The 27,437-nt window shown below is 38.2% G+C and overlaps 1 long non-coding RNA gene across 1 annotated transcript in view; it reads right to left on the reverse strand.

Moving 5' to 3' along the window:
- LOC139040971 (uncharacterized) overlaps positions 1 to 27,437 on the reverse strand; it is a 43,685-nt gene that overhangs the window by 8,444 nt on the left and 7,804 nt on the right. Inside the window, exon 2 of the long non-coding RNA XR_011495347.1 lies at positions 15,873 to 15,954. This is a non-coding gene — a long non-coding RNA (uncharacterized lncRNA). The remainder of the gene's footprint in view (positions 1 to 15,872; positions 15,955 to 27,437) is intronic.

Below are 27,437 nucleotides of genomic sequence, written 5' to 3' on the forward strand. Positions count from 1 at the left end.
TGATTTATACATCACATAAGATATATCGTACCGATCCTTTCTCTTGGCTTGGATTGCCATCGAATGATATGCCTGAGCATTAACTGTAGGCTCTACAATACTGAGGAAGTTGGGGTGAGGGAAAATAACATATTTGTTAACAACACACGTCCTTGAGAAGGATCATTGCATCCTACTACAGAGGAAACAGACATAAACTAAATCCATACCATTGGTCCTTCTGGTATATTTCTCCTTTTATGTGTGTGCGTGTGTATAAATATATTTTTTGTTTGTTTATTTCTTTTTGGTTTTTTTTGCTGAGGATGATTAGCCCTGAGCTAATATCTCTGCCAATCTTCCTCCACTTTATATGTGGGTCACTGCCACAGCATGGCTGATGAGTGGTATAGGTCTGCACTCAGGATCCGAACCTGCGAACACGAGCGTGCCAAACTTAACCACTACACCACGGGGCTGACCCCTTTATGTATATTTTTTTGTTTGTTTGTTTTTTTAGGAAGATTAGCCCTGAGCTAACATCTGTCACCAATCCTCCTCTTTTTGCTCAGGAAGACTGGCCCTGAGCTAACATCTGTACCCATCTTCCTCCACTTTATACGTAGGATGCCTACTACACCATGGCTTGCCCAGTGGAGTGTAGGTCTGCACCCGGGATCCGAACTAGCAAACTGTGGGCCACCAAAGTGGAATGTGTGAACCTAACCGCTGCAGTACTGGGCCGGCCCCCAGCTCTTTACGAATCTTTTTAACATGGTTTTGGGCTTTAAAAATGAGACACTGATGCAAAGAAAAAATATATTTAATATGCAATTTTTGAAACCAGAATATAGCAGGCGCTAAATAAATGCTGAGTATACAAATGCTTCTTTGCATACTCTATTTTAAAATTACTTCCAGTGTTTCCCTGTATTTGTTCAATGGAACATAAAATATCCCTCCCCATATAACACTTTATTTCTCCATTTCCTGTTCTCTTCTTGTTGTTTTTTGAATTTATATTCTTTTAAGAGCCATTTCTTATTATTAATGGCCAATGTCATCCTTTTTAAAAATATATATTGATCCATCCTTAAGAAATATAAATCCAGTTGTTTATTTGACATTTCCATTTGACATCCATAAATTGTTTATTGACATCTCAAATTTAACATGTCGATAACTGAGTCCTTGTTCTTCCTAATCTCAAATAATATCAACTCCATTCTTCTCATTGTTCAGGCCAAAACCCTGGCTGCCATCCTGGATGCCTCTCCTCCTCTCGGAGCCCACATCCAGTCTGTCAGCAAATTCTGAGGGCTCTGCCTTGGGAACATCCAGAAGCCAACCACTTCTCGCTGCCCCCATTCAAGGCCCCATCATCTCTCCTGGAGTATTACAACAGCCTCCTAACTCGTTTCTTTGCTTCTGTTTTTAACGTCCTTGGGTCTATTTAACACAACTGCTGAAGCGATTCTGTGAAACTGTTATATTGGGTCACTCCTTTGCTCCGAACTGTCCAGTAGCTCCCGGCTCTGAGCTCACTTCCTGTGTGTCTCACTCATTCGCCTCACTCTAGCCACAGGGCCGTTGACTAGAACACTCCTCTCCCCAGAGAGCTGAAGTGGTAGCTCCCACACCCACTTAGACTTTACTCAAGTCATCGAGGTGAGACCCTCCCTGGACATAATCTGAAACCTCACACAGCCCCTGCCCAGACCTTCCGTGCTCCCTTCTCTGCTTCAGTTTTTATTTAGCACTTGTTCATGAGAGACCACGAAACTGAACTTCTCTACCTTGTTTCTCTATCTCACCAACAGAATGTGAGCTCCAAGGGGCAGCCATTTCCCCCTCTTGTTCACGGCTCTATCCTCAGGGCCGAGAAGAGTAAATAGATACTGAATGAATCAAGGCATGACTGTCTGTACTTTGTGATCTCATAGGAAAGTCTGCAGAAATTAACAAACTGTGATCTTCCTTAGCTGTGACAGACACTGTGTAGCCCTCTCAAAGACATCCTCACCCTTCCTTACATGCTGGCAGAATGCTCACTCTCTTCCTCTCATGAGGTGAATCTTGAGGAGGTCAAGCCACTATGACAAGTAGTGTTTACTCTGACAATCAGGGGTTCAGGCACAGGCACATGATGCAATTATGGCCAGTCAAGTTTACTAGGAAATGTTTCCCTCGCTTAAAAAAAAAAAAGCAGGGGCTGGCCCAGTGGCATAGTGGTTAAGTTCCCATGCTCTGCTTCAGCAGCCCAGGGTTCACAGCTCCGGATCCCTGACACAGACCTACATACGGCTCATCAAGCCATGATGTGGCAGCATCCCACATACAAAATAGAGGAAGACTGGCACAGATGGTAGCTCAGTGACAATCTTCCTCAAGCAAAAAGAGGAGGATTGGCAACTGATGTTAGCTCAGGGCCAATCTTCCTCACCAAAAAAAAAAAAAAGTGCACGGAAAAATGGCCATCTTGCAACCATGAAGAATGACACTGCCAAAATACTCAAGATACAGAGTAGAAAAATGGAAAATACCATGCAGGTTCTTGATACCATCATTATGACAATTAACAACCCGCAGTGCAAACTTCCTGCTGAATAAGGTGATATATCCCTCATTGTTTGAGCTATTTTAGTAAGGTCTTCCAGTGCTTATATTTTAATTGATACAAAAATATTTTCAAATATCCACACAGTTTCCTACAATGTGTTAAGTCAAACTAAAATGAAGACGGGTGTCAGGTGTTCTCCCCCTTTTTTATGCTGCATGCCTAGAGAAGATGTCATGTGACAACGAAACAAGATCTCTCAATGTGCCATATTTTCTCATAGAAATAATTTTATAAATAGTGTTGGTTCTTCATTAAGAATTGAAAATAAACATCTGACCAAAGCAAACGCAGTCCAAATATAGAGCTTTAAGATAATTTAAATAGTAAAATTGTGCTCGTAACCACTCTACGGCTAACCAGGTTGTGCAGAACTATTAGCGCATTAGCGCTCATGCAAAGGGGGGAGAAAGGGAAGGAGGGAGAGGAAGTCAGGGGGTAAGGAGCAGGGCACGGGGCCAAATAAATCAGGACATGATGAAGGGAACAGGAATAATCATGCTTCCTTTGTGGGTGCACACGCACTGGAAAGCAGCTGGGCGACACCTTCATTCATCTGGGACGCTCCTCTTCATCCCTGAAGTGACCCTAGGCGGGAAGGGAAGGGAAGCTGTGGATCAGCCATGGTGTGAGTCAAAGGGCCAAGAGTCATCAGGTTTTGATTTTTAACTCAAAGCCAAACCATCAGTCAGTAACAAGGCCAGGACTATAGCTGTCCAAAACTCTCAGTCTTCAAGTTCTCAGTACAACCACCTACACCGCCTCCCCACAAAAGTCTCATAAACTCTGAACATTCCTAGAATCATAAAATCCCTACGCCGTTAATAAGTTACTCGAGACATAATGGAACCAAAATAGAGGATATAAAAAACAAACTTTATACAGGTTAAACTTAACGCTATACTTAATATAATACCTACAATAGACGGTAACTATTCAATTACCAATCTTTTATTAGCTGTCATTTTGAAAAATTACTGGATGAATTATGACTCAAAAACAATTATTGAAAGCTGCTGAGAAAAGTAGAGATTTCCTTTAAAATCTTCTCACCATATTCTACAACTGTAAACAAAAGCAATAAAAATGATTCTGTTGGCAAAACTTCACAAAGTCACCATGACTCAACCTCAGCGAGGACTTCAGTCCAGAGTACGCGCGACCCCGGTGAGGCTGCCCATCTGCTGACCTCACTAGGACCCTCATTTCCTCCTGCTCACCCCTGCTGCTCTGGGTCACTCTACAAACGGGAAATGAAGCCAGAGGGGAGCAGATGCATGAACAAAGACTGCAGGAAAAGTGTAGAGAAATGGAATGACCAAAAAAGTGGATGCTGTCTCAGTCCGCTCAGGCTGCCAGAACAGAATTCCGTGGACCAGGTGGCTGATAAACAACAGAAAGTCATTTCTCACAGGTTTGGAGGCTGGGGCGTCCAAGATCAAGGTGTGGGGAGAATGGTGTTTGGTGAGAACCCAGCTCTCTGGCTCACAGAGAGTCATCTTTCTGCTGTACCTCAGATGGCAGGAGGGAAAGGGGACCTCTCAGGCCTTTTTCATAAGGGCACTAATGCCATTCACAAGGGCTCTGCCGTCATGACCTCATCGCCTCCCAAAGGCCCCACATCCAACACCATTGTCTTGGGGGTTCAGATTTCAACACAGGAATTTTGAACAAATATGAACAAACATTCAGACCATAGCAGATGCAATGTAAAAATCTGTTTTTACAAAATATAAATCAAGTGCTGTTTTGACTACCAGCAAGTCAGAATATTTTAGTATTTTATCTTCATGTAAGTCAACTAGATAAAGCATTACACAAATGAAAAGAAAAAAGTACTTAATCTCCAAATTTCAACATTAACCATTACATCAAAAAATTCAGCACTATATTTCCCACAAGTACTCAAGGCCATGCCCAAAGGGTATCTATGGATTAACAAGAATAACCAAAACTTACTGCGTACCATGTGCCAGGAACCGCATTAAGTGTTTTCTATGGTTTAATTCCTTTAATTTTCACCACAAGTCTATAAAGTTATTCCCATTTTACAGATGAGAACACTGATCCTTAGGAAGTAAGATAATCAACCCAAAATCAACAGTCACCCAGTAAGTGACACAGCTAGCACTCAACACTTGTTTAAAACCACCACAACACAGTGTCTCAGTACTTGTCAAATTCAATTCATTTACCTGTAAACACTGCTATGACTCGAATGTGGTTTCCTAAAGATTTTTAAGAAACCTCAAATATATTTCTACACTTTAAGACACAACATGGAATTCAAGTTTTTTTTTTTTTTTTTAAAGATTGGCACCTGAGCTAACAACTATTGCCAATCTTCTTTCTTTTTTCCCTGCTTTTTTTTCCTCTCCAAATCCCCCCAGTACATAGTTGTATATCTTAGTTTGGGTCCTTCTCGTTGGGGCATGTGGGACACCGCCTCAACATGGCCTAATGAGTGGTACCATGTCCGCGCCCAGGATCCGAACCCTGGGCCGCCGAAGCAGAGCGTGCAGACTTAACCACTCCGCCACGGGGCCAGCCCCAGAATTCAAGTTTTTAAAACAACTATTTGGAGGGTTAAGTCCCAGCTGTTATGATTTTTATTAACTGTATGGCAAGTATATACCAATTATTGACAACAGCACTAAGTCACATGTTATCTCACTTAATCATTACTATAAAAATAGATATTATCCAACCTTACAGATGAAAAAACTACGGCTCAGAGAGGGGAGTGACTTGCCCAGTCGTACAACAGGTAAGGGGCAGATCTGGGACTCAGATTCAGGTCATGTGCTTCTATGACGCAGTCCACAAACCCACTACCCAAGAAGGCCTCCACAGTGTCGCACCAATTGCTTTGGTCAACTGTCTCCTGCTCATTTCATGAAAGACTAAGAGCCTGTTTTTAAATCACTGGTCAAGTCTTCTGCACTAGTGCTCTGCTGAGGACACAAACAGAACCACTAGTCCTTGCCACCCTCACCAGCCTCTTTAAACAGACATACATCTCCAGGGTAGAAGCTTCTGGCAACTTTTATTAACGAATTCACCAAAGACATTGCTTTGGTTACTACCATGGCATAAGCACCCAGAATTTTCCTTACTGGAGTAAAGCCTGTTAAACCTTTTGGCAGGAAAATCTCTAGGACCTTTGTAAGTATCAAACAGCTGAGGGAATGTTGATACTTTAAAATAAATCTTGACCCAGTAAGAACTGGCACTAGGCCTTTTCTTTTCTTGCAGTCAGCAAAACTACAAACCTATACAAATTCAAATAGGGGCACACATTTTGAAGCACCTGCATATGCGGCGAGTCACTTCACAAGCTTATACTTCATACTGAAAACTTTTTTAACCTGGATATGTAGGCAGAAATCAGTGAAAAACCTAGAACCACCACACAATGCAAGAAAAAGCAAGCTGATGTGGGGCTTTATTAATTGTTTTCTCTCAAAACTGTTTTCCCTAGGCGAAAAAAAGAATATTACTACTGTCTCCTATGCACCTTGCCTTATAGTTATAGTTCAAATGCGTTCAGAAGCTGCCGGTTTGAAGCCTGTATTAATCTAGATCTTTGGAGAAATCAAATGAAGTCCAGTTCAATCATCCGATAAAAACAAGCAAGTGCGAATGGGGGGAGAAGAGCTGGAGAGGTGCGGACAACTGGGTTAGCAGGTGGTAGAGGCTAACTGGTTCAAACTCGAAAGGAGTTCAAAAGCATGGACCAGGGTTTGTGGAAGCGACGAAAGAGAAACGCAAAATGTTGTGGAAGAAAAGGCCCTAAGTCAGAAGGGTGTGCTATTGAGTAAAATAGCGGGCATCCACAAACCTATTTTATTTCTTTTGAAAAACACAGAATTAACAATATTGTCAGTAACATATTATTTTTCTAAAACATGACACTGGTGACAACAAACTTTGTTTCCTCATTTACTTTGCATAATTTTCGTGATGTGTGTTGTATCTTCAGTTTACAGATCAGGAAACTGAGACTCAGGTTAAATGATGTGCTAACAGTCTGTGTGGCAAGCTACGGCTCAAATCTAAATCTTACGGTTCTAAGACCAGCATTTTCCACGCCACTGTATTAAACTGTGGCCACGACGGCAGCTACTCTAAGTGTCTACACAAGAGGTAAAAGAGAACTATATCCTTTGGGTTAAATTTCATTTTATAAAACACAGAAACGGAACAACTACTTCTGCCTTCTCTCAGGAGAAAACAGGAATCCCATCCCTAACAAATGTTTTCTTTTAAAATACAAACTTACAAGCTAATGACCACTGATCACGTGATAAGCCGATCAAAAACCAGTGTACATGCTGGACTGCGAATGTTTGAAACAGTTCACGTATGTTCATTTCATATAGTTTTGGTGTTAAAAAAAAAAGGCAGCATGATAATCTCCATTTTATATTAAAGTAACCAAAATGAAGAAAGGGTACACAATTATAAAAGACTTACAAACTAAGAAAACAGCATTCTGTGGTCACCAGACTAGGTTTAAATTGTATGTGACTTTCCAACAAATACTGTAATGATATTTTTCACCCTTAACAGAAACTCATGAGAGTACTTAAATAAAATGCAAATGTTACCCATTTCTTATTTCCTGAAATTACTGGGAAAATGGCAAATTAGCATGAAGTCAGTATTAATACAAACTCCACGCACCTATTTTTAACACACTGGCCAAAGTAACTTTAAAAACATTCACTGTCAAGATATATCCATTTCTATTAGGATAACACTTAGACGTTCTTTCAGAATTTTTGTCTGTAATATAAAACAAAACCAAAGGATTGATTTTTTTTAGCCGCCATTAAAAAGCAGCTAAATATTTTCTAAACTTTATGACCCAGGTAATAAAATAAGGGCTCTGGGTACTGGCTGCCTAAATATATCTGGGTAGCCTATAAGGTTAACTTCCCAAACCTATTTAGTTGCCAAAAGAATATTATCCAAATTGCACATCATATTCTGTTGGGTAAGGAAGACACAGAAACCACAATCGTTGCCTTCTCCTTACAAATTCAGTCTGTTACCACTTTGCGTCACCAACATCTGAACACTGAAACACACAAGACCAGAAGGGCCAGCATTTTATGTGTAATGACAGTATTCATGGTTTAAGGTGCTGCTTCTATGAAGCTCATTTTCTCCCTGAACCTCAACCCATCTCTTTCTTTGAACTAATTTACAGCTACCACCCAGACATACATGATACCCAGGTTCTGTTTTTTAGGGGGGGAAACCTCTGAAAGTCAGAAACTAATTCCATTCCTAGATACTGTTCTCGGCACCAGAACTATACCCCAACAAATTAAAAAAGTTTCATCATCCCAAATTCAGTCCTATGCAGAATCTCCACTAGCCAGGTAAGCTATTTCGTTTTAAACACTCCTAAGAAATAGAATTGAAAGGGATGGGGTCGCCTTTAAGAAATTTATGGAGATCTGTGAAACAATGTCCTTCAAGAAATGTATTTTACCCCAATGTAATTCAATATGAAGAATTAAGGATCAATTTTGGAAAGTTAACAAAACTTTTAAATTCATTCATCTTTGAAAACTGTTGCATTCTAAACAGGTAATTTATTACTTCCACCTAAGGCATCTATATTTTCTTTCTTGTTTCAGATGAATAGTAAAGAGACTTACTATAGCCAACATTCAGCTAACAAATTAAATCAATTTTGCCATTATTCAGATGAGGAACATTAAAACAAAATTCTGCATATTTCACGTTAAGTCATACCAAAGAAACTTAGATATTCAACAAAACACAGTTTGGCTACTACCACAAATACTCACATCACACTTTGGAACCAGCAAATTTCTAACACACATGCTGTCATTTCCTCTTCACACAAACTACACAGATAAACAGTTGAACAATAAGTTTAAACAACTTGTGTAATATAATACAGGATGAATTTTTACCCTTTTTTAATTGTTTCTAAAGTTGTTCTTTCATCAACACTTTGATTGATCACCCATTATGTGAGGCATCAAGCTGAGTGCTTTGTAAATCACAAATTTATAAAGGATATGGTCCCTTCCCTTTGGAAGTTTACAATCTTGCAGAAGAGATGAATAAAATAAACGCAGTGTGAACGGTACTCATCAACAACTAAGGAGAGTGGAAGATGACACATGTTCCTTTCTTTAGGATGATCATACAAATCACAGGATGGGTAGCGTTTTGGTAAAAGAAAACTGGTGGGGATCACAAGACATCTAAGATGAAGATGGCAAAAATAGTGCGGCAGTATAAGAAACATGCAAGTAACATGTTTAAGGAGAAGACAGATGAAATACGATGCTGGGACAAGCACGAGCCAGACAGAAACAGGACTTGGCCTTATCTTGTGGGCAAAGGTCTTTCTTCAGGGTTATGACACCTTCTTCAGAAAGTTTTATTGTGTTATAGCACACAGACTGTGCTGGATAATAAAAACTAAAAGGCAAAAGACCAGTTAGAAAGCTACTTCAGGAACTAACAATCGCAAAGCACTAAAGCTTAAATTTGGAAGATGGCAGTGGAAAGAAAGAAATAAACCAAAACTCATAATTCTTCCTGTTCTAATGAAAATGATTATTGAAAGAGTAATATACAATACATGGTTGTCTGCGATGATGTGTTCAATATATAAAGGTATAATATAAAACCAAAAACTTGCAAATAGACTTGCAGGAAAAACTTTACTTAAATCATCTCATAAAGTTACCTATTCTATAATGGTATAAAGATTCATAACATCTCCTTTGAAAGTATTCTAAGGTGTCATACACCATTTCTGAATATGTCTCTGATTATACTTTTGTACTATTTTAAAAACATTTATTGTAGGTGGCCTAAAAAGAAAACTTTCAAAAACTACAATTAGAAAATACCTGTATAAAATGAAGACAATCTACACTATATAGGAATTACTTCTTAAAAACTGTCAAGGTCTGCCTGATTCATACCAAAATACCAAAATATAATGTATGTCTCTATAGTTTACAGAAACAAAAGAAATATAAATGCACTTCTCAAACTGATTACCAACATTATTTTATGACCCAAATAGAAAAATGCACATATGTATACCAAAAAGATAAATTACCCGACCATAACAATAAACCGTATTTTTTAAAAATCTCATATCTACATATTACCTTTCATAGGGATATACATAACAATTTGATGAATAAACTACTTCAACTAATGCAAATTATCAAAATATATTATTATATATACAACCAAAAATTTCATTTTCTCTTGCTTTAAATAGTCTTCCCCCAGAAAATCGATTAAGGTAAATTTGCAGGAATGAAAAAAGTATATCTTCTCTCTGCATTCAGTAAATATTTAGTCATTAAAAATTTATGAGCTCCTTCTACATGCCCAGCATTTTTCTTAAAAAAACACTTTATGAAGGTATAACTGATACACAACAAGCTGTACATATTTAATGTATACAACTTGACGAGTTTGGAGATAAGTATGTACTTGTGAAACCATCACCACAATCAATGCCATGAACGTCTCCATCACCTTCAAAAGTTTACTCCCGCCCTCTTTATTGGTTTTTTATGTGATAAGAATACTTAACATAAGATCTACTTCTTAGCAAGTTTTTAAGTATAAACTACAGTACTGTTAACTATAGGTACTATGCTGTACAGGAGATCTCTGGGACTTATCCATCTTGCATAACTGAAAGTTTGTATCTTTTGACCAACACTTCCCTGCCTCCTCCCTCCCCCAGTGCCTGGAGACCATTCTGCTCTCTGCCTCTCTGAGTTTGACTGTTTCAGATTCTTCATATAAGTGGGGTCATGTAGTACTTGTTCTGTGTCTGGCTTATTTCACTTAGGATACTATCCTCTAGGTTCATCCCCGTTGTCACAAATGACAGGATTTCCTTCTTTTTTAAGATTGAATACTATTCCATTGTATGTAAATACCTCATTTTCTTTATCCATTCATACACTGACGGACACATGGGTTGCCTCCATCTTAGCTATCGTGAATGGTGCGGCAATAAACATGGGAGTGTAGGTACTCTCTTCAAGATCCCGATTTCAATTTCTTTGGATATATACCCAGAAGGAGGAGCGCTGGATTACAGGGCAGTTCTACTGTTAATTTTTTGAGGAACCTCCATACTGTTTTCCATAGTGGCTGCACCAGCTGATGCCCAGCATTACTCTAGGTTCTTTCAGATACATATCAGTAATGAACAGGACAGAAAAAGATTCCTGCCCTCAGGGAGCTTTCAGTTTAGAAGGGGAAAACAAGCAACAAACAACTAATGTTTGGGAAAAAAAAAATTTCATGGTATTTTTAAAGGTGATAAGTGCTGTGGAAAAAGAACAAAGGAGAGAGGAAAGGGAGGGGGCCTCCACTTTGAGTGCAGGGGTCGCCAGGCTGGGCCTCCCCGAGAAGATGCCAGGGCCTTATCAGCTACCGCATGCACCTTAGTTTTACTGCAACCGAGATGAAGGCTTTTCAGCAGAGGAATAATTTTCCTTTTTTTTTTAATAGCCAGTAAGATGCACTATTAGAAATGAATGTCAAAAAGTATAGTTGACTTCATTTAAAAGGGAAGAGGGCGTACTATAAACAAAGAAAACATGTTGGTGGGTAAGGCTTTGAAACAACTATCTCCGATCTGGAACTTAGAATAACAGCTGACACAGGCACTGATGGCAGAGGCACTCACGGGGTTTTACCCACCACAACAACTCCCTGTGTGACCACTTTCACAGGCCAGTAGTCCTGTGTCCAGATTCTGCATCCTGAACACTAAAAACCTTAAAGCAAAGCAATTTGGTGGCAAAATCTGACCCAACTTCATGTGAGACAGATTATAGTTCTCGATTTCTCTTACTCCGCAAATATATACATGAACAAACATTAATCCTCAAAATTTAGGTAATCTTTAAATATCCTAATTAATGAAAAGCCATAGGCAGCTCTAGATGTATACATACACCCTTTTCTTTTTAAACTGCTCTATTTTATTCAGAAGATAGTAGAGTTACATCATAAGGTTTATCACATTCAAACTAAATCAGCCATGTTTTTTTTTAAAAAAAATAGAAACAAACTAAAATTCTGCCCAGCATAGAGTAAGATGGAAGATGTGAATCTGTTGTTACGGATTTTGATTTTACAGTTTAAAGATACACATTTTTCATACAACATGTCCCCTAAACGCTGGCTAATTGCTTTATCTGGTGTTCAACCAAAGAAAATGTTGTTTATTCCAACACTGAAGGGAAAACAAGTTGTTTAAGACCTACTAAAAGATGGTGTATCAGCATCCGACATGGTATCTTTCTTTCTATTGGATTTTTTTTCTTTTTTTTTTTTTTGCTGAGGAACATTAGTCCTGAGCTATTATCTGTTGCCAATCTTCTTCTTTTTGCTGAGGAAGATTGGCCTTGAGCTAAATCTGTGCCCATCTTCTATTTTGTATGTGGGAGGCTGCCACAGCATGGCTTGATGAGTGGTGCGTAGGTCCATGCCTGGGATCCAAACCTACGAGCCATGTGCCACCAAGCAAAGCATGCAAAGCGTGCAAACCTAATCACTACCCCACTGGGCCAGCCCCCTCTATTGGATTTTTAAGGATAATTTTAACTAGATATGAAATTGACTAAAGCATTTCTTTAAAAAACTCAAGCTGTGCTGTCCAATACAGAAGCCACTAGACACATGTGGCTCCTGAGCCCTTGAGAAGTGACTGGTTTGAGTGGAGATGTGGTGTGAGGGAACACAGACAGTGAATTTCAAACACTGAGCATCAGAAAATGAAGGTAAAATATCTCGTAATTTTATATTATGCAATGAAGTGATAATATTTTGCAGATATTGGGTTAAATATTTTATTAATTTTACCGGTTTCTTTTCCCTTTTTTTAACATGGCTATAGGAAATTTAAAATCACATGTGTAGCTCCTGTTACACTTCTACGGAACAGCATTGCTCTATAGCAATGACTGAGAAAAAGATTAATGTAAAACTTCTTTCGTACTTATGGTCTAGAACGAATAATTCAACTTGAAATCAAGAGTCAAACAGAATAACACAAACACAGTTAAGGTAGCAAGAAACATTCATCAGAAATGCTGAAGTAATTTTTTTTTATAACTCAAGAGTATCTATTATTTTAGATATTCAAAGAGAAATCCAAAAATTCAACAATGGAATAAAAGCCTTCATTACACAAAATGTCTAAATTGTTTCAAAATCCGCCCTCAGAATTTCCACAGTCCTAAGTACTTATAGGAGAGTTCTGTGTCCTATTTTCCTTCACTAGGGTTAGGATAGATATAAATTTCATAAAGCAAATACATATCATAATGGAATCAGAGAACAGGCAATTCATTTTTAATAGATGGGAAAATTTCATAACTCCTAACAAACAACTGTAGAGTTTACACAAAGTTGGAGAAAATAATTCGATCTCACAATAAGATCGATCATTAATAAAAGATACACTGATCGACATTTCCTAACCGTCCTTAAAAGCACCCAGTATCTATTACACTAAAGTTACACACACACATGCTCCACAGCTCAGCAGTTCCATTCCTGTGCACATACTTATCAGAAATGAAGGCTTATTTCTACCAAAAGATACAAAGAAGTTCACAGCAGTCTTATTTGTAGCCCCAGATTGGAAAGAGATCAGTGTCCATTTACAGTGGAAGGGATAAATGATGGCATAATCACGCAATGGAATATAGATGGTGGGGGGGCAAATGATAGGACTCTCACACACATAATATCGATCAAAAAAATCCAGACACCAGAGTTCATACTACATGATTCTAATTGTATAAAGTTCAAAAACAGGCAAAACTAATCTATGGTAAAAAATGCCAAAGATTAGTTTCCATTGGGTGGAAGCAGTACTGGTCAGGAAAGACAGCAGGGTGTTAGTTACATAGGATGTGCTTATGTGAAAAATCACTGAACTGGCAAGCAATCTATTTGACTACATGAAGTTATACTTCAGTCAAAGGTTTTTTGTTTTTTAAAATACGTAACTTATTTTATTTTAAAAAGGGCCTGACATATCACGAGTTCTTTTCTATTTTATTGCAGTAACATTGGATTATAACATTATATAGCTTTCAGATGTACATGGTAATATATTTCGAATTCTGTGTAGATTACATCATGTTCACCACCCAATGAGTTATTTTCAAAATAATTACTTAAACCAATTCCTATGCTGAATTTACACAAGAGTTTTTCTACTTAACCCTGCAGCTGAATTTAATTTCTCTGCAGTTTCTTTCTAATAGAAAATAGAGGGGCCAGCCTGGTGCTGCAGTGGTTGAGTTTTGTGCACTCCGCTTCAATGGCCCGTGGCGTGCAGGTTCAGATCCTGGGCGTGGACCTATGCACTGCTCATCAAGCCGTGCTGTGGCAGCATCCCACATACAAAATAGAGGAAGATTGGCACGGATGTTAGCTCAGGGACAATCTTCCTCAAGAAAAAAGAAACCAGTTCAACTTTATTCAAATCTACTCTTAATTCTGAAATTACATGATAAACTTTCATAAAGGGATGATTCACATAATGACTTTAAAAGTGTAACAATCCTCTTTATAACTAACAAATATAAACTATTTGAATGTTTATATCTTCAAATATTTAACTTTAATAGTTAATTCTTCTCTTCAATTTAAAAAGATAACTTTAAATTCCACAAAATCCAGAGTTTCTGATGATATCATTTCACTTATAAAGTATATACATTAAAAATTAAAGTTAATATTTGGAGGTTCATTTACAAGTTCTCTTACAGTCCTGTTGTACGTATTTAAATTTCTTTTTTGCTTTTACCCGGCCCCTCATAACTGACAGGAGGAAGGAAAATGCTGTTTTGCCAACAGTGAATAATCTTCAACACAGGGAGTTTCTACTTTAAAAGTTCAATATCATGTGCGATAGAAACATACAAACTACATTCATCCAATCCTAGAAATTCAAACTGCTTGACAAGTGATTAAGAAAATCTGTAAAGCTGGTTTTTGTGTTATATAATGTGAATATAAATCATGAATATCCGGTCAATAACGTAAATATGTATTCAAAGAAGCTGACCTGTTCTCTACAACTTTAACAAATACATTATTTTATTAAATGTATTTATATGTCCTTCCTTCATCTGTTTCTATTCCAAGCAAAACAGCTGGCAAGTTTTTTAAAAGGAAAACACAAGACTTAGGGGAGGTATAAAGATGGACACTAAGCAGGAAACCTTGGATAAAGCTGAAGGGGACAGCTCACTGCTGACATTAGTCCAATCAGCAGGCGTATCCACATGGGGTCTTGGGTTGCAAAAGACAAAAACAGGTAAGTGTCTCCACTGATGATCTTAATATCCTTCCTTCCTAGTAATACATCATATGTCCTGAGCCTCAGGGTCTGCAGGCAGATGAATTATTACGCTACACCAATCTACGTGATAATGCAGATAGGGAACTCAGGACATGGACGTTCAGAGGCACAGTCAGGTGACCTGGTTGAATGTCCATGGATTCTGATGGAAATACAGATGGCAGCTGATCCCTACCCTAGCAGGTAATGTTGTCATAGGCAGGAAGGACTTTAAGACTGCCTGATTGTTTAATGTATATTTCACACCGTCTTAGATAAACGGGAACATTTCACATCTCACTTTCAAATCAAAACATTCTTTAAAATAATTCTGTACTGAAAAGGTAAACTGCAAATACTTCAGGTGTTTAAAATAGGCAAAACCTGTTCCGTCTAAATCAGATTTCTCTCTTTATTTTTTCTTTTGAGGAAGATTAGCCCTGAGCTAACTACTGCCAATCTTCCTCTTTTTGCTGAGGAAGATTGGCCCTGAGCTAACATCCGTGCCATCTTCCCCTATTGTATACGTGGCACACCCACCACAGCATGGCTTTTGCCAAGCAGTGCCATGTCCGCACCCGGGATCCGAACCGGCGAACCCCGGGCTGCCAAGAAGCGGAACGTGCGCAATCAACTGATGTGCCACCAGGCCGGCCCCAAAACCAGATTTCTTTTTACCCACACAAAATTCAGAATTTACCAACACTGAAAGATATCACTCTCCTCTGTTACAAACGTCAAACTACTTTACCAATATGCGAAACTTAAAGAAAAATAAATAACGAAATATGGCATAATATTCTTTCTTTCCTATAACTGGAAAGGCTTAACTATATTCTTTAAAAAATGGAGCAATGAGACAAAATACAATACCTTCCGGATGTGTTTCTCTCAAATGTCACAATAATGGGTCCTGAGGAAAGAGCTCTGAAATAGCTCAGAATCCAAACACTCCCTGAAAATTAAGAGAAATAAGAGTTACTTCGAGTGCATCTTATCTCAAAGAATTTCAATAGCACGTTTTACCATGGAATCTTAACTACTGACTAAAATTATCTCAAAAAACAACAAAAAAGATGTATCACAAGATAAAAAATATTCTTAACTATATATGCTTCCCTTGGGCATAGCTGTTGACCACATCTGACAAAAATCTGCATTACAAAATTATTTACTAAAATACACTACCTATCTGTGTTCACATTGCGTAAACACTATCACCTCTTCTCAAGGATGTGAGAAGTTAACATCGATGGCGAAGAGGAATTCTGATCAAGAATTCTGGGAGGAAAAGTATTAGAATTATTTGGCAGTCAACACAGAGTTTGAAATACCTCATTTTTTTTTTTTTCGGACCACTAGGAACAAAAAAAAGGTAAACTCAGAATTGGAGCCACCCTAGATGCAGAATGACATCAACATGTGGGAAAGTCTGTACTTTCAAGAACAAAACAGTGAGAGAAAAAGTTTTTAGCCAGCAAGAGATGCAGCCTACACTCCAATACTGCGGTGGCTGAGGAAACTTTATATTGATCAACAGGCCGAGAGACAGTGAAGCCAGCAGGTGATAAGGAAGATATGATGCGAACTCCGATTCCACTCTAGCACCACGCCATTTGTGTCAGCCACGGCACTTGTATCTGGTTTACGTATATCTCGTTTCTAGAATTCTTAACTCCTATCCCATAGCCTATGATCAGTTCTCAAGAATTATAGCTTAGTCCCCAAATATATCCATAAACCTCAACTTTAACCTCCCAATATAAAGTAGCTATTTTCATTATCACTTCAGTTTACCAGTGCCCTTCAGTTTCCTTAAAACCATACACGGATACCAAATTTCTTTTTTTAAAGAGTAACTTTTATTTAATTTTATTTATTTATTTACTTTTGAGGAAGATTAGCTCTGAGCTAACATCTGCTGCCAATCTTCCTCCTTTTGCTGAGGAGGACTGGCCCTGAGCTAACATCCATGCCCACCTTCCTCTACTTTATATGTGGGACGCCTGCCATAGCATGGCTTCATAAGCAGCCCAAAGGTCCGCGCCCAGGATGTGAACCGGCGAACTCCAGGTGGCCAAAGTGGAACGTGCAAACTTAACCGCTGCACCACTGGGATGGCCCCCCAAATTTCTTTGAGTAATGCTTCCTCAACATCCCAGCAAAGCAGGCTCCTCAACCACTACGCTTCTAGAGCACTTTCTCTGTATCTTGTTTATTGTTAGTCTCCCTGGGAACCCTTCCTCCATCTTTGAATACCCAGCAAGGAACAAGGCATAGAGCTGATGCTCAGTAAATGTCTGCTCCATGAATCAGTGAATCTCAGAGACTTCAACAATTAATATATCATGGTGAAATAAAAATAATACCATAGAAGGAAAGAAGATAGATATATGGGCCAACTACAATGAAGAATACTTGCTTTTCTTTTAATTAATTCACTCACACACACACACACACACACACGCTCAGTTCTTCATTGGCAAGACACTTCAAGGATCCATGTCAATGTTCTCCCAACCCCTAAAGACAATCAGCTCAGCCAGGTGGCAGGCTAACTTTCTGTTCAGGTGAACTGGGACTCTGGTCCCGCTGTCTCAGGTCCTGCACCAACTGGCATGATAACTGGGCATTAACACAAATCCTCTAAGCACATACATCATCAGCTCCTAAGCTACCCTCCATTGCAGCAGGGAATGTCACTACATGTGTAAGTCAAAGATATCTAGAATCATAACTAAGGGCAGAATGTTCCCCAAGTTTTAGAAGTAGACAGAAGGCATCCCCTTAAAATAGAAACATAACTATTAGAGAGAGAAAAAACAAAAGAAACCCTGAAGAGATCTCCTAGTGATTAAACAAAAAAGCATTATCATTTCCTATTAGGACACTACTTTTTCAGCAGCTAAATAAAAACATTACCAAATCATTTTATGTAATAAAATTTAACCTTATTTTGACCTTCCTCATAAAGCAAACAAACCTCTCTATCCAATAAGGTTCCATCTGAACTATGTAAGATGATAAGCAATACCTTAATTGCATTCATTTACATGACTTTGAAACTATTCTGGGCTGAAGTCACTGACTGCAAGGTCACAAAATAGAAAAAAGTAAAATGTATGCAATACAGAGGACGAGAGTGTGGTTGCAAACCTCCCTCCCTCATTAGGGGATAAAAAAATTGCAATCAACAGGTGCAGACAACTCTATTTGAAATACAGCACACAAATACACATTGATTTTATAAATATAAGTATATATCAAATATATTATGAAGATATATTTGAATAAGTCCATCATATATTATGGCTTTCCCATTAAAATCAATCTGCCTGAACAGAGGCAAAGGACAATTCTATGCCCTAAGAGCATTTAACATGAAAATGTGAAATGTGGCCAGTATTTTTTCCATTGTCTCACAAAAATTTCTCACAACTAAAATTCAGGTTACAAAGCTACACCAATTTTTAGGACAAGAATTGCAAACACAGGATCTTAGGTATATTAAGAGTTTCTACTTCCATTTTTTTATAATCTAAACAAGCATACATTCAACTAATTTGCTTTGGAGGAGCAGATTTTATGTGTTTCAAAGCCAGTAATATCACATTAGTAAAAGCTGTGAAATAGAATAGACTGGCAGAAATTGACTACCATAAATTACCAGCGACAATGTGTATTCTTCAAAAACCTCAGAAATATATCAAAACACACATAAACAAGTTAACCCTACAAAGTATTTCCCTTTAGTTTAGTAAAATTCTAAGACAAACTATATATTATTGGCACTTGAATTTAAAGGAGAAAAGAGAAGGAAACTAAAAGGATAGAATCTAGGGTACTCTAAAAATGTTTATATTAGTACACATGTAGAGCATCAAATATTTGTTTCAGGTGTAATACAACATCACCAGGAGATTCATTTAAGAAGTTTCTGTCCACGGAATTAGATAAATCTCCCACATTTAATTTACTACCCAAGTGCTTTTACACTACTCAAGCCAATATTTTGCAATTTAAAAATGATTTAGTGAAAGAGAAGCAATGATATTATAAAATTTATGCTCCTTCACCTTCTCTCCCTTCATAGAAGGGCAAGACTTTTTTCATGTAAATCTGTATTAGATCCAAATCATTTCAATTGATGCTACTCCACAAAGCCACGAGGATGAATACATATTTATTTAAGTGCTATATTCCCAAAGAAATCCCAATACCGTGATCTCACTCTGTCCTTTTTAAATGAGAAATAAAATATCTCAATTTCTCTCTATAAGTTAATTCTATTCACTTTGGAATAGATTAGTAGTAAAATAAATGCATACATATATTTTAAATACTAGTTACTATTATGACCCACATATAACTTTCAGTGACCATATCTTCTTTAGATATTTTAATTTTCTTGCTATAAGAAGCAATCGAGGGTCTGACATGATATATATAATCTTTATAACTATGTAACAGGCAATTCATGGTTCCCATCCTTTGACAAGGATAAAAGCATGGGGTCAATCAGAATCTTCTAATACTGTTTCCAGTGTTCTGGTCACACTTTTATTTGAACTTAAATCTCAGGTTGATGATAATTTTCTGATAAAGACGAGAACTTTTTGTTATTTCTCAAACACTTCCCTCTGTCCTCTTGAAAAACCAAAGGCTTTATGTTCCTAAAGCTCATCGATTATGATCACAACATCTAAAGTTCCATTTCATTCGCATAAACGTAGGATTTTTCTTGCCTTGGACATCAGAATACGTTAAAGCCAACTTTTATAATTGCACTCTAGCCTTTGTGTATCTTTATATGGGCTACAACCTTGAACGGAAAATGAACTATATTAATGGCATCACTTACAGCTCTCAGAGTGGAAGAAAGAAACACGTCCGAGTCTAGGTTCAGACACACTTCATTTTAACAGCAGGCATCAATCTCAGGTGAGCACAGTGAATCCACCCACAAAGCAAGTACCTGTGTGTGTGTGCGTGCGCCTCTTTCCATTTTCTCTTTTCTCTTCCCTTTCCTCTTGCCCAGGAGGGTCAAAGAACAAAATATTACACTTTTTAAATATATGTAATGGTATGGAGATAAATTGTCCATCTATCTGAAAAAGAAGTGCCTAAAGAAAGAAACTTACCAATTTTCTCTGTAAAATTAAATCCTGGACTGATGGCGTTGCTCAGATAACGCTCAGAAAAGAACAAGGTGACTCAAACTGTAAGGAACAGGCCAAAAACACTCCACAAAATCAAGCATATCTGGAGTAGGCCATATCTCCATTTGAAACACCTGCTACAGAGTATGTTCATTCCCAATTCCAGCTAGGAAATATTGTTCTTCCTCTCTCACCTGTTCCCCCACCCATCCTTCGTCCAGCTCCATAAACAGCAGTTACCCCATTATAAAAGTTGACGGTTAAAACAATGAGCCAACGAAGAAAGTACAATATTCTCTAACTGACATTTACTGCCTTGGCCTTGGACTTCTAATCTTTACCAGACCGGCACACAAATCAATCCATCAGCTCATAAAGGTGTGCTTTTTTAACCTCTAAAACAGATGGGATTGGCCAGAAGTGTCTGGCATGTCAAACTGCTAATCACTGCTGCCCTTTGCACAAAATCGCCCACTTAAGTTGAGGCATGGGTGCACTGGAACCGACATTAGTCTGTGGGAAACCCATTTAACTGTCACACACTCCTGCCACTCCTGCGCTCCCTTAATTAAGCCTAATGCCTTATGCTTTGACCTTTTGTTCTAGCCTATTAACCCTATCTAGTACAAGTTCAATTATGTTCAACTAAAAACTTTGCTGTAAAATATTAAATGCCAAGCTCAAAAAATCATAAGGGACACCCTCTCAGCCCTCAGTTCTGTGCACTCTGTTACTCACTGCATGTGACAGTAAACCTCCCGTTTGGAGTGATACTGATTCTCAGAGAGTCGAGAAGAACCAAATAACCATTCTAGTCCACCTCCCTTATTTTACAGACTGAGGCCAGAAAACATCAAATGACTCGCCCATTTCACAGCCGCATCGAAACCTATCTAATCTCTAGCTCTAATTCTTTCTTCTCCATGGTATCTCTGATTAATAGTTAAACTGCCCAGCAGTGTGTTAAGGATACTAATATTTTCACCACCAATTATTACCTTCAGCCACCCTCTAGAATACAGTACACAAATAGGCCTAAAGCAAAATAAACGGGCACATCAACAGAGCTGAGAAGTCATTTTTCCTTTCCTCCTCACACCAAAACTTTCTATCCCCTCACCACTACTTTATTTTTTTAAAAGTGACAACGGTCATTGAGAACTGCTAAATTCTGTGACACACACAAGGCAACATGTAGAAAGACAATTTTTTTTTCTTTCCTGATGCTTTGTTCAAGTATTCAAGACAGCAAATGACTTAAGCTACAGAGAAACAACTTGCTACTTATCCCCAGTGGACAAATTCACAGCTGGATGTCTTTAAAAATATATCTTTTTTATACCTATATGTATATGGACTGCTATTTATATTTACCAGAATTCCAAAAAATAAAAACAAAAAACTTTAAATTTCACTGTAAAATAAAATCAAATGAAGCCAACCTAACACACCGTCATCACAGGGGTTTTTCAGTTTTAGTGAAATGTGTGCTATTATTCCTCTTTCCATTTACTTCACATAGCTAGAAAATTCTTTTTACTGCTCTCGCTGTGACACATGAAAACAATTTAAAGATCAATAATGTAAAACAAAGTTTGGATTTCTATCTATGACTCGTGAGGAAATGTATATTAATTTTAGATTTTCAAAAGACTTAAAGTCAGATTTTAATTTTATGTTTTTTGTTGACTGCCCAGAAGTCCATTTTTGCCTGTTTTCAATATTAACTAATATCGTCATTTTTGCCTTTAGCAACTCAGAACCTTACAGGTTAAGGCAATATGCCATTAAATGGAACATATAATAATTTTCAAAAGAAAGATCATTCAGAGTTGTGTTAAAATGACAAATAATTCCAATGAGAGAATTCACCACTTTTGAAGAGTTAAAAAGACAATGTGGTACAAGAGTTTAAAACTATAAATGAATGTGTTCATGTTACTAGAACGATACCTTCAAAGGAAAGCATATCGCTTGGCAGCATCAGGAGGAATATGCACAAGGATGTATAAAACGTCAAACGGTGGATGGACAAGTAGTCAAAGCTTAAACAAACACGGCTGGCAGGGACCACTGCTAGCAAACCAATCCTGAGTCTCGTTTGCCTTTTTCACTGAAAAGGATAATAATGTTAATTTAAATGAGACATCATGCCTTAGTTACAAGAGTCAGGTCACGAAAATAGAAATTAAGTGTGGGTCTCTGCGGAGGAATCCAAGAGTGGGAAAGTCATACTAATGTACAGAATTCATGCACCCTATACCATACTGACCGACAATAAGGGACAATGGAAGGAAAAGGCAGTTCAGAGACTCAGGATACGTGCCGAGGAAGGCACCCAGTAGAATATACCACATAAAGAGTAAAGGTGCTCATTTTCTACCCTTTTACTTTGAACAACAGCCAAATAGCCTGCACGTCTTTTTTGGCTATGATTTATAAGCATGCGAATACACAGAAAAATATGTGAGCCATGAGACATGTTTTTCTGTTTACCAAAGACATCCACTTCCAAGCATGCATAACGTTAAGTTTGGAAAAAACTTTGTGTTCACAAAGCAAGAAACTGGGTTAAAGTTACTTTGAGAGCACTGGTTAAATCTGAATCCTGTAAATATATATCCCAGATAATCTATACATTTTCCTTAGCATTTCAAAATGAATTGCTAGTCTAGAAATTTCTAAGTTCCATTTTAAAATAATATTCTTTTCTGCCTTAGCATTATTCATCTAGTTGAACATAACAGTCTTCTAACAGTGAGAAATTCACCTCCAGTGAAGAGTAAACCCTAATTTTTTAAAAAAATAACAAAAGGGCTTCATGTACTACTTAAGTCCCATAATTTATCAGGTTTTGAATCATAAAGTCATTCTTGGTACCCTTTAACTTTTAAGATTACTGAATGCCAAAATTAATTCTAGACGTGTGATTTCAAGATGCCTCCATATGGCCAACCAACCAAATCCAATGCAATTACATGTGTCGAGCTGGTGGATCCTCTGCCCACTGTGAATGAAGCTAAGGAAACTGCCTTTAAGGCTCTAGAAATATTTCGTTTCGCTTCCTTAAAAAAAATTAAATGTTGCCCCCAAAGACTTTGTTGAACATGTTTTCTAATATATTGTAGTTTGTGCGTTTTTTAAGAAACTTAGCATTACAAAACAATTTCAAGCGCCAAGTCATTATAATGCCACCAACGGTTTCACTATTTCTTTCATAATTAATATGCCTGGAAAGAAGCTGATAAATTTTAAGGAAGAAATATTATTCCTTTTACAAGTTCTAATTTAACAAGACTGAAGAAAAAAATGTAGGACAGCAGATACTATGCATAAGTTATGCATAATAATTAGCAGCTATTATGTATAAATACATAAAGGCTCCATTTCTGACCCCAAAAAGCCAGATTTTACCAATAGTTGTGATTGGTACAGTTCAATTCAAGCAATGTTTACAGGAGCCTTCCACGTGCCAGGCGCCTACAGCACTGACAACACTCTCATGAATAAGCTTCTATTCACGGAACTCACCATCTACTGAGGAAGACAGACACTCAGCAAGTGTGACTATCACAATCAGGGGGACAGAGAACTCTCAGAGACAAATCTGATCTTGTTACAGGCTTAGGGACTGTGGAGACATCTACACTCTCTTGCCCACTGTCCCATGAGTGAGAATATTCCTTTCCAGTTTGCTTCCTAAGGTCAGGAATGTGGCCAGTCTGTGGTCCACATAACAGCTACCATTAGGTTTCTTCTCTCGCTCTCTTTCTAGGGGGTGGACCTAGCTGCACATGGTTCAGGGCACATTATCACCACTAACAGTGCCCTCTCCCCTTGTTACCTTTTCACAGGAGAATATGGGAATGGGGTCCACAACCTTTGACTATGACGTTCCCAACTGAACCAACGGACCCAAACACCTCCACTAATGGCTTTAGAACATTGCTCGTCAACAATAAGTAGAGCTGGCCTGTGAATGTTCTGATCACACTGGTCAACTAAAGGCACGTGGCTCTGTTAATCTACAAACAGAAGTTCCCCTACTGACTTTTAAATAGAATTAAAAAATGTATATAATATGTAGAAACAAAGCCACTGCCTGAACAGATGCCCACCTGTACTGTAAAACTCCTCTTTTTAAATTCCCAGCCTAGAAAGTACACTCCAAGTACTAGAATGTCAAATGGATCCTAAGACTGTTCTGAAGACCATGTTTTAACAGCAGGAGAAGAAAGGGCTATAAAAACAAGGGTGCTGTAGTTGGTCTTTCCCATTCCACTTTTGAGACCCAGTCCTTCCGGTTATCACAGTTCCTTCCTTGAGGTTGGTTTGGACCTTACTGCTGGACTCACCCCCGAAGTGATTGGTGACTAAGTACTCCTTAACACCTGGGACACAAGCCCTGTTTCTGAGATTGCCAGCAAAAACAAACAAACAAAAAAGTGTGAAATAAATCAAGCCTGAATTTCTCATCCTGGGTTCACCCAACTGCTAGCTGTATGAGTTTTAAAATTTATTTAAATTCTTAGGAGCTCAATTTCTTCCTCTGTAAAATGTAGACGATGAATATTTTGGAAATTTTAAATTAACAACAATAACAAAATTGTATCAGGTGGATACCCCCGGCAATTTAAAACAAGAGAAAAGGTCATGTGAGAAATAAGGAAAACGGGGAAAAGAGGAAACAAAAACAGAAAAGAGGAGGATTAAGGAAAAAAAAGGTGTATAAATGCCAAATGGTGGCATTTATCAGTATTTGCTTTACAGTCCACACCAACCACCTAGCCTCTGTGTTTTTCCATTAAGCAAGATGTCTGAAGAAACAAACCTGTTTGAAAATGGGAAAGCAGGACAAGGTACCTCTAGGATAAGTACATTTAAACCCAGAGCATCCATAGCTTTTATGAAATTCCCTTCCAACCTGAAAATCTGAGGATCGTATGAAATTACCTCAATTTGTGAAAGCCCAAGCAAAAGAAATTCAAAGTAAAACACACAAAACAAAAAAAAGAGAGAGAAGAAAACATCACGTTGATTGAGGTCAGTCGAGCATTACCAGGATGGGTCAGAGCAGCATTTCACTAACAGAACAAACAATGCACTGCTTTGAGTTTTGCCTCAATAACACCAAACATCCGGATACTGGGGAAGAACCAGATGGTGAATAAAACGCTTCCATCTTCAATCCTTGGCCTCATGCAGATTCAGTCTATTTCAATTAAATTTTTTTAAAAGGCATGATAGGTTAAGGAAATCATATAAATATAAATCTGAACTCCAGAAAGACTTTTTCCCAGATTGGTCACTTACACAGTTTCTTATTTGGCCAGATACAATATATTCTTTTAATTAAAGATCACAGTAAAACACTCCTTTTGCAGTTTTTATACAAATCCTTTTGTTGATCCAACATTTACTCGGAAATGCAAAATCCAAAGCATGCTAGAAAATATTATGTACATGAGCCTTCTTACCCATCCTTGTGTCTCCAGTATAGTTTCAATTTGTACCTTTTAGTGAAGAGGGAACCATTCAGCTTGATTCTTTTGGGTTCAAAATTCCATAAAGCTTAAATGAGGTAAGTAAAAAGAGGTGGAGAGGTTTATAACTCCATTTCTCAAGGCCTCAACAATAAAAGAAGATGCCTGACGTGTACTTAAAAATACACTATATGCCACAGACGTCCCTAACACAAAAATCTCTTTCCTGACCATGGTCTACTCCCAAAATGAAGCCAAATACGTCTCATCTCTCTATTTCCGCTTCCTTCTGATAAATTCACAAATGCGTTGTCAATTTCCAATTTGTGTCACAGAGCCTAGTTTATTAGCATAGCGTAGTCTTTAAAATAAAAGTATTGTGGGTGAAAATAGGGCAATAAAAAAAATCACGTGGAGAACTGTAATAGTCAAGAGTTTTAACTTTTCAACCAGGAAGAGTTAAGGCTCTGTATTTGCTGCAACCGCTCCTTCAAGTGGACAAACATAATTAGCCTTGGGAATACCCAGGATTAAAACCATGACAAGCTATTTTAATGAATTATATCAAGAAACATAGTTGCCTTCTCTGCCTCACAGAACACTACCGTAATTCTGTGGTACACTGCATCAGGGCTGGCATCTGGGGAGGGGAAAAGGGCCTGAGAGCTGCCCTTGGGGACCACAGTTCTCTGGTGAGCAAGCGCAGGGAGCAGGACATCAGCTCTGAGAACATCAACTGCATGCGTCTCAGTTGGAAACACTGTGCCTTCCCAGTGAGACTGGCCCTGGAGAGCCAGGCTGGGTGGACTGCATGCATTGCACGCCTTCTGTGGTTAACAGGCTGCAAGCAGGGTTTTTTGAGGACTTGCTAAAAATCGGATAGAGACTGGTTTTCTCCTCAAAAGATGGCTATTCTCAGGAAAACGCACACTACCACCAATGAAATTAGCCTTGTGACCTCAGGCAAGTTACTCAGGCAGCTATCAGACTAGGTTTCTTTATCTGCAAAACAGAGAAAATGTACCTCCAGGTCACAGGTCACAGGGGATACCAAAGCAGCCAGCACCCTGCGTGGCACAAAGCAGGTAGCCCCCAAACCTCTTCCTTCCCCTGCCCCTACATCCAGTGAAAAAGGAAAAGGCAAGTAACTAAATAACAACTTTTTTTATATTTTAGGTTTTTACCCAATCATCTCTACTCCTTCTAAAACCACAGGCTTGAACTCCTGACTGTTGACTGTCAACCACAGCGTATACTGATGTACAGAGTCAGGATTTCAGTATTGGGAAATCAAACCAACTCCCTTGTTCTGGAGTCCACAGCTGCTGCTCACGAGGGAAAAGGACTTTCCCCTTGCCCGTATCACACATTGTTTCAGCAGCAGGACCTAAGCTAGAAAAGCGTGTGTGGGAATAACTACACAGAAATACTTTTTTAAAATAGGTTTTTCAAAAATCACACTTGAGCCGACATGACCCATTGTGCAAATATTCCCTTTAGGGGAAACACTGCAACTGTGATTAATTCGTTTTGAGGATTCTTTCTTACATCCCATTTGGGAGTGTTTCATGTTTCCAAATACTTTTTCTTGATGTTCTCCACTTTCTTCTGTCCTCCTTCCTTCTCTTAATTTGTTTCTTTTCCAGTGTATAAATCTAACACGCTACTGTAGATTGCTATAAATCCATAAATTCAGGAATCGGAAAAAAATCTTAAAAAGCGTGCTTTTCAAAAACCAGTTACCATCCCTTAAACATTTCATCTCTCTCGATTTCTAAATAGATTCCTCAAGAAAG

The sequence above is a fragment of the Equus asinus genome, chromosome 18, assembly GCF_041296235.1.
Source record: "Equus asinus isolate D_3611 breed Donkey chromosome 18, EquAss-T2T_v2, whole genome shotgun sequence".
NCBI lineage: Eukaryota > Metazoa > Chordata > Mammalia > Perissodactyla > Equidae > Equus > Equus asinus.